The 8,306-nt window shown below is 40.0% G+C and overlaps 1 pseudogene; it reads right to left on the bottom strand.

Moving 5' to 3' along the window:
• Positions 1-4,623: 4,623 nt before the first annotated feature.
• Positions 4,624-7,919, bottom strand: LOC129686855 (NADH dehydrogenase [ubiquinone] flavoprotein 2, mitochondrial-like; annotated as a pseudogene).
• Positions 7,920-8,306: the final 387 nt, after the last annotated feature.

Here is an 8,306-nt window from a genome sequence, read left to right as displayed (position 1 = left end):
CTCTGGCCTCTAAGCAAGGAAATGAAATGTGAATAAGAGTTGCTTGGATTGAGAAGTTGTGCAGGAAAAAAATGTAAACTAGAGAGTAAATAAAGAAATGTTTTTGTTGCATCTTCTTAAGCCGATTTCATTTTCGATCTTGTGATTGGTATTTTCAATGACTTATAGCAGTTATTATTATCCACATAATCTAGTACATTAACCACCATTGGTGATATTAAAATCAAGAGCTTTCTGTGTTTTCCCTAAAGTAAATTTTTTTTTACAGTTTTTCATTTTTTATTTAACTTTTATTAATTACACTTTATTCATTTTGTATCCTCCCATAAGCCCCTCCCTCCTCCCCTCCCGGTCCCACCCTCCCCCCTCCTTTCTGCATGCATGCCCCTCCCCATGTCCACTGATTGGGGAGGTCCTCCTCTCCTTCTTTCTGATCTTAGTCTATCAGTTCTCATCAGAAGTGGCTGCATAGTCAGGGTTCTAGGTTATCTCTATCTCTTTTTTATATTAATTACAGTTTATTCGCCTCGTATCTCAGCTATAGCTTCCTCCCTCTTCCATCACAATCTCACCCTGCCTCCATCATCTCCTCCCATTTACCTCCCAAAGTCCACTGATAGATAGGGGAGGTCCTGCTCCCCTTCCATCTGACCCTAGCCTATCAGGTCTCATCAGAACTGTCTGCATTATCTTCCTCTGTGGACTGGTAAGGCTGCTTCCCACTCAAGGGGAGGTTATCAAAGAGCCAGCCACTGAGTTCACATCAGAGACAGTCCCTGTTCCCCTTACTAGGGTACCCACTGGGAGACTGAGCTGCCAGGGGCTACATCTGAGCAGGGATTCTAGATTATCTCCATGCATAGTCCTTGGTTGGAGTATTAATCTCAGAAAAGATCCCTGTGCCAAGATTTTTTGGTTCTATTGCTCTCATTGTGGAGCTCCATACACTTTCTGGCCTTTCTAACTCTCCCTTCTTTCAAAAGATTCTCTGCACTCTGCCCAAAGCTTGATTATGAGCCTCAGCATCTGTTTTGATACACTGCTGGGTAGATTTTTTCAAAGGCCCTCTATGGTAGGCTCCTTCCTGTTTCCTGTTTTCTCCCTCTTCTGATGTCTATCCCATTTGTTCTTCTGAGTGAGGAGTGATCATCTTACCCAGGGTCCTCCTTCTTGCTTAGCTTCTTTAGGTGTATAGATTTTAGTACCTTTATCCTATATTGTATGTCTAAAATCCACTTACAAGTAAGAATTTGTACAAAATTTTGTCCATAAATTTACTAGGACACCTCTAGCATATGTCTTATGCTACACTGTGTTCTTTCATTTATTGTCATACTAAGAATCTAATAGAGTCAGTTTGGCGGGAATGTAAAGAAACATGACTCTATGGGAAAACAGTCTTTATTTGCTCATGCTTTCTCTTTGCCTGGATTGAACCAAGGAAGGGGAGTTGATATAATTGTTAGCTTTACACTTTATAGAGTAAGTCTTAATGTGATTCTTTCTCTTTTGTATTTGATATAGGCACAATTTGGGAAAAAAAAAAGACCTTTTCAAATATTTGCTGTAGCTATTAAAAAACAATATTAATATTGTAACCTGAGTGGTAGAGTGAATCCTTCTTGAGGTCTTAATTATACACAAAGTGTCTGTTCCTTGTGGAAAAAATCAAGAAATAAAAATGATATCGCTTCTACAGCACCTAGAAGTTCTCATTGTTAATCTCTTCTTATAATTGGCAATGAAGAATATTTTGTCTTATGGAAGCATTTCACATTTATTCACACACACACACACACACACACACACACACACACACACAACTGTAGTACTGAAGTAAGATATCCTTTAGTAGTGAGCTCTCTTCTGCCAGGCAGATCCCAAAATTGAACTCGGGATGTCAGATATCATGGCCTGCCCTATTACCCACAAAGCCATCTCAAACATACCATGGAATATTTATTTTCTGGTTCTTAGTTCAGTATACTATCTCTTTTCTCAAAACTTCTACTTGGTTTTTAAAAATGATGTATTATATCTCTGACAGTTTTAACATTTAATCTGAAGCAAAAGATTAGAAGGGCCCTGTGTTACTTAATAATCATTAAAATAAGCCTATTTGTAGCTTCTCTGTGCCCTTCTTGGCTTCACAGTCACCAAGTTATCTAACCACATTGCCTAGCAAAGTAGTGAACAAAATAAGAATTTTATGAATTTCCCCTTTCTAATAGGGAAATTCAGTGTTTTATACAGCCACACTTCTCTTCCCTACTTCATCACAAAATATCCCATCTTCCCCCATCCTCTCATCGCTCCAGTCCTTCTACATGAGTCTACAATTAGACAACTGCATAGACATCCCAGCTCTTTCAAGAACCATGGTTTTTCATTCTTGGTGACCTTAAGCCTGGCCTGAATCAGTTTTACTTCTAAAAACCCAAGAGCTACGCATTTACTATCTTTAAAATTAGTCAGTAAAGCGAAGTGTGATTTCTTTTTTTCCCGGCTTAATGTGGTTCCTTTAAACAACTACACCCTAACTGTTATTCCACACTTAGATTTCACGGCATTAAAGTTTTATGAGCCTGAGATTTTCATCAGTTTCCTAAATCCAGAGCAAGAATTTCAGTAATGGTATATGTGCTTCACAAACAACAACTGAATATGCATATTGCTGTTTAATTAGAAAAACTTAAATGTTAAGTTTTCTGTGATCCTTTTTTTAAAAAGCAATTTTTTATAAGCTGGGATATTTTTAAGAATTTTGTTGAGGCTGGTGCTTTTCTTTTGCTTGTACTCTTCAATGATGTTACATTTAGATCAAATGATTAAAATAACTCAGTGCCAAATGACTTTGAAGATATTTCTGGAAATTACTTAAAATAATAATACACTTATACCTGTGGCTTGTACCAAGAAATTAGGCTAGGTGATGACGACTGATTCTTACTGATAAGAGTAATCTGCACTATTGGTGACCTCATATTATTCAAAAGTATTTCTTAATTTAGTATATCTAGTTTGTTCTATTATTGACACTACAGGTACAAAACACAGCATTGATCTTTCATACTGTACTTGTTTTTCTTTTCTTTTTTCTTTTTTTCTCAGAAGATAGAAGTTCTCTCTCAGAACAAATTGCGTACACTACTTTGTGAAAGATGCCGCAATGACCGTGGCTACAGTTTGCTACTGGTGAATGTGCACAGAAAAAGAAAAAGTTCCTCTGAAAGACTCTACCTAGCAGTGTATCAAACCAGATACTAAGAGTCATAACCAAACCTTCGGCAGAGTGTAGGGAATCATATGAAGGAAGGGAGAGTTAATATGACCTGGAGAGGATAGGAGCTCCACAAGGACCAAATATATTTGGGCACAGCGGTCTTTTCTGAGACTGACACTCCACCAAGGACCAGGTATGGATATAACCTAGAACCTCTGTTCGGATGAAGCCTGTGGTAGCTCAGTAACCAATTGGTTTCCCATAGTAAGGGGAACAGGGACTATTTCTGACAGGAACTCAATGACTGGCTCTTTGACCTCCCCACCCCGCCAAGGGAGGAGCAGTCCTGCTAGGCCACATAGGAGGACTTTGCAGCCAGTCCTGAAGATACCTGATAAAACAAGGTCAGAAGAAAGGGGAGAAGGTCCTCCCCAATCAGTGGACTTGGAAAGGAGCAGGGAGGAGATGAGGGAGGGAGGGAGGGCATGAGGGAGCGGGATACAGAGTTAATTAACTGTAACTAATAATAATAAATAAAATAAAATTTAAAAAAAGAAAACAGGGTATCATGTAAACCATATTGCTTCATACTTGCTCATGGAGACAAGTTTACCCGTGATGTTCTAATTCTTCTGCTTCAGCTTCCCAAATGCTGGGATTGTAGATTTAAGCCACTGTATCCAGTCCCTGCTACGCTGAAGATGAATCTTTCCGGCAGGCTCGGCAGGCATTCAACTAACCTTTTTGTAGCTTTTGTAGCTTTCATTGCTACAGAAAGGAACCCTCTAGAGTAACTGAGGTAAATTTGCCATACAGTGTCATCAAGTTCAAAAACATATAATCATTTATCCATTCATCATTTTCAACAACATTTTCAGTGAGTTTTTGCTTGAGGTTTGGAAGGATGTCTCAAGAGCTAAAGTAGCTGGCAGCTCAAGTTGGTGACCTTCATCAATAATCAGCAGCCACAGAGAGTGGAAAAAAGAGCCTGATGCTTGAATTTGTTCTCTCATCCCCACATTTACATAGTAGTATCTATACTTCCCCTGATAACTCTCTTCTGGCTCTCACACACACATAAACACACTAATACTAACAGTAAGTTTTAGTTGAGAAACACAGATAATTCTGATGCTAGATATCTTGGAACAGAGGACTTATTCATTTTCTAAACAGAAAAGAAAAGGAAAAAGAGAAATGGGTATATTGCACCTGAGAAATTGAAGGCATCCTTCACACTGATTTTAATTGTCTCTGTTGGGGAGTGTTCTCAGGAATCCCTTACAAGGAATAGGTCTGCATCTAGCCCCATGTCTAGTCAAAACACATGTCTAACTTAAAAGCACCTAAAATAAGTACATATTTTATTATCTAGTGATATTGTTACAGTTGATTATAAGTTAAAGGTCTGCTTGCACACGAAAGTCAGGTTCTTTGGGTGGTTCAAAGCAGGAAGGTCTCCAGCTGGCTCACAACAGAAGCTGTAAACCCTTGGCCCAGATTTTGGGACCTTCCCAGCTCTGAGTTCATCAATAATCTCTTCATTATCTTTGGGGGTCAGATCCTCATAGTGGTTGTCATTTTTTTTAAAGCTTAAGAATTATTTATTTCTGGATTTTTTCATTTAATATATTTTTTATTAATTACACTTTATTCACTTTGTATCCCCCCTGTGGTTCTCTTCTTCCTCCCATCCCAATCCCTCCCTTCCTCCACCCTCTGCATGCATGCCCCTCCCCAAGTCCACTGATAGAGGAGGACTTCTTTTCCATCCTTCTGATCCTAGTCAATTAGGTCTCATCAGGAGTGGCTGCATTGTCTTCTTCTGTGGCCTGCTAATGCTGCTTCCCCCTCAGGGGGAGGTAATTAAATAGCAGGCCAATCAGTTCATGTCAGAGACAGTCCCTATGTCTATTACAATGGAACCCACTTGGACACTGAACTGCCATGGGCTACATCTGTGCAGGGGTCTTAGGTTATCTCCATGCGTAGTCCTTGTTTGGATTAGCAGTCTCAGGAAAGACCCCTGTGCTCAGTTTTTTTGGTTCTGTTGTTCTCCTTGTGGAGTTCCTGTCCTCTCCAGATCTTACTGTTTCCCACTTCTTTCCTAAGATTCCCTATACTCTGCCCAAAGGTTGCCCATAGGTCTCAGCATCTACATTGAGAGTCTGCAGGGCAGAGCTTTTCAGAGGTCCTCTGTGTCAGGCTCCTGATTTGTTCCCTCTTTTCTCCTTCTTCTGATGACCATTCTCTTTGCCTTTCTGTGTAGGAATTGAGCATTTTAGCAAGAGTCCTCCCTCTTGATTAGTTTCTTTAGGTGTACAGATTTTAGTAGGTTTATCCTATATTGTATGTCTATACCAGTGAGTATATACCGTGTGTGCATCTTTCTGCTTCTGGGATAGCTCACTCAGGATGATCTTTTGCAGATCCCACCATTTACCTGCAAATTTCATGATTTCCTTTGCTGAGTAATATTCCATTGTGTAGATATACCACAATTTGTGCATCCATTCCTCCACTGAGGGACATCTGGGCTGTTTTCAGCTTGTGGCTATTACAAATAAGGTTGCTACAAACATGGTTGAGCAAATATCCTTATTGTGTACTAGAGAATCTTTTGGATATATGCCTAGGAGTGGTGTAGCTGGATCTTGAGGAAGCGCTATTCCTAGTTGCCTGAGTAAGCGCCAGATTGATTTCCAGAGTGGTTGTCCAAGTTTACATTCCCACCAGCATTGGAGGAGGGTTCCCCTTTCTTCACAACCTCTCCAGCATGTGTTGTCTCTTGAGTTTTTGATCTTAGCCATTCTGATGGGTGTAAGGTGAAATCTTGGGGTCATTCTGATTTGCATTTCCCTAATGGCTAATGAGGTTGAGCATTTCTTTAAGTGTTACTCTGCCATTCAATATTCCTCTGCAGAGAATTCCCTGTTTAGGTCTGTTCCCCATTTTTTATTTGGATTACTTGAATATACGGAAATCCATCAATGTGATCTACCACATAAAGAAACTGAAGGAGAAAAATCACATGATCATCTCCTTAGATGCTGAAAAGGCATTTGACAAAATCCAACATCCATTCATGTTTAAAATATTGGAGAGATCAGGGATACAAGGCACACACCTGAACATAGTAAAGGCGACATACAGCAAGCCTATAGCCAACATCACACTCAATGGAGAGAAACAGAAATCAATCCCACTGAAATCAGGGACAAGGCAAGGCTATCCACTCTCTCCATATCTCTTCAACATTGTTCTTGAAGTCCTAGATAGAGCAATAAGACAACTAAAGGAGATCAAGGGGATACAAATTGGAAAGGAAGAAGTCAAACTATCACTGTTTGTAGATAATATGATAGTATACCTGAGTGACCCCAAAAATTCTACTAGGGAACTCCCACAGCTGATTAACACCTTCAGCAAAGTGGCTGGATACAAAATTAACTCAAAAAAATTAGTAGCCTTCCTGTATACAAGAAACAAAAGGGCTGAAAAAGAAATTAGGGAAACACACCCTTCATAAATGACATAAAGTACCTTGGTGTGAACCTAACCAAGCAAGTCAAAGACTTGTATGAAAAAAATTTCAAGTCTCTGAAGAAAGAATTAGAAGAACATGTCAGGAGATGGAAAGATCTCCCATGCTCATGGCTTGGCAGGATTAATATAGTGAAAATGGCCATCTTACCAAAAGCAATCTACAAATTCAATGCAATTCCCATCAAATTACCAACACAATTCTTTACAGACCTTGAAAGAAAAATTCTCACCTTCATAGGGAACAACAAGAAAACCAGAATTGCTAAAACAATTCTCTACAGTAAAAGATCTTCAGGAGGTAGCTCAATCCCTGATCTCAAGCTGTACTACAGAGCAACAATACTAAAAACTGCATGGTACTAGCATAAAAACAGAATGATGGATCAATGGAATTGAATAGAAGACCCTGACATAAATCCACACACTTATGGACACCTGATTTTTGACAAAGATGCCAAATCCATTCAAAGGAAAAAAGACAGCATCTTCAACAAATGGTGCTGGTCTAACTGGAAGTCTATATGTAGAAAAATGCAAATAGATCCATACTTATCACCCTGCACAAAACTAAATTCCAACTGGATCAAAGACCTCAACATAAAACCAGACACACTAAACCGTTTAGAAGAAAAAGTGGGGAAGAGTCTTGGACTCATTGGCACAGGAGAGAACTTCCTGAACAGAACACCAACAGCACAGGCTCTAAGAGCAACAATCAATAAATGGGTCCTCATGAAACTGAAAAGCTTCTGTAAAGCAAAGGTCACTGTCCTCAGAACCAAATGCCTGCCTACGGATTGGGAAAGGATCTTCATCAGCCCTGTATCTGACAGAGGGCTAATATCCAGTGGTTGTCATTTATTTGAACCATTGGTGCATTTACACAGGGCCCTAAACATTCCACTTCTATAAAAGTGAAAAGGTTGTCAGGTGTAGTCTCTCCAACCTTTATTATGAGCGGTCTCTGCAGGGTCACCAATATGCTGTTGGAATCTCAAAGAATGCAAGGTAGAGAAGTGCAGACCCGAGTACAGCACTTTCTGGCTGTTTTTCTGTTATACGCTGTATCAAAAGCTGCCACTTCATATACTCTCAATGGAGGTACTATTAAAACTTCTGCCACCTTGTTCTTAGCAGAGATGGCCGCCATCCTTTCTGCCAGCCTTCATGGTCCTTACACCCCCATGGTGGTTTCCTTCCTCTCCCTTCCTCTGCTGCTTCTTTCTCCTCCTCATGGTCCCCATCTGACCTCAAGGTTGGGAACCTAAGCTCTGCTTACTTCTCTTCTGCCCAGTTATAGGCTTCTAGCTATATTTTTCTTTTTTTTTTTTTTAATTAACCAACTAACTTTAAATTGGGGAGCAAAGTTTACACAATGAGGTCTCTTGTACAGGTGAGAATGCACTCCTCTGGGTGCCAACCACATCTTGGGGAGCAGTATTAAGCATCTGATACAAAGCACCATCCCAACCCCCAACACTCATATGTTGATGCAGAGGGCCTTGCTCTGCTGGTGTCCTCCATTCCCCCTGACTCT

The sequence above is a fragment of the Psammomys obesus genome, unplaced genomic scaffold, assembly GCF_907164565.1.
Source record: "Psammomys obesus unplaced genomic scaffold, mPsaObe1.curated_primary_1811, whole genome shotgun sequence".
Classification (NCBI taxonomy): Eukaryota; Metazoa; Chordata; class Mammalia; order Rodentia; family Muridae; genus Psammomys; species Psammomys obesus.
The sequence above is the reverse complement of the archived record's forward strand: the minus strand, read 5'-3'. Positions and strand labels throughout refer to the sequence as shown.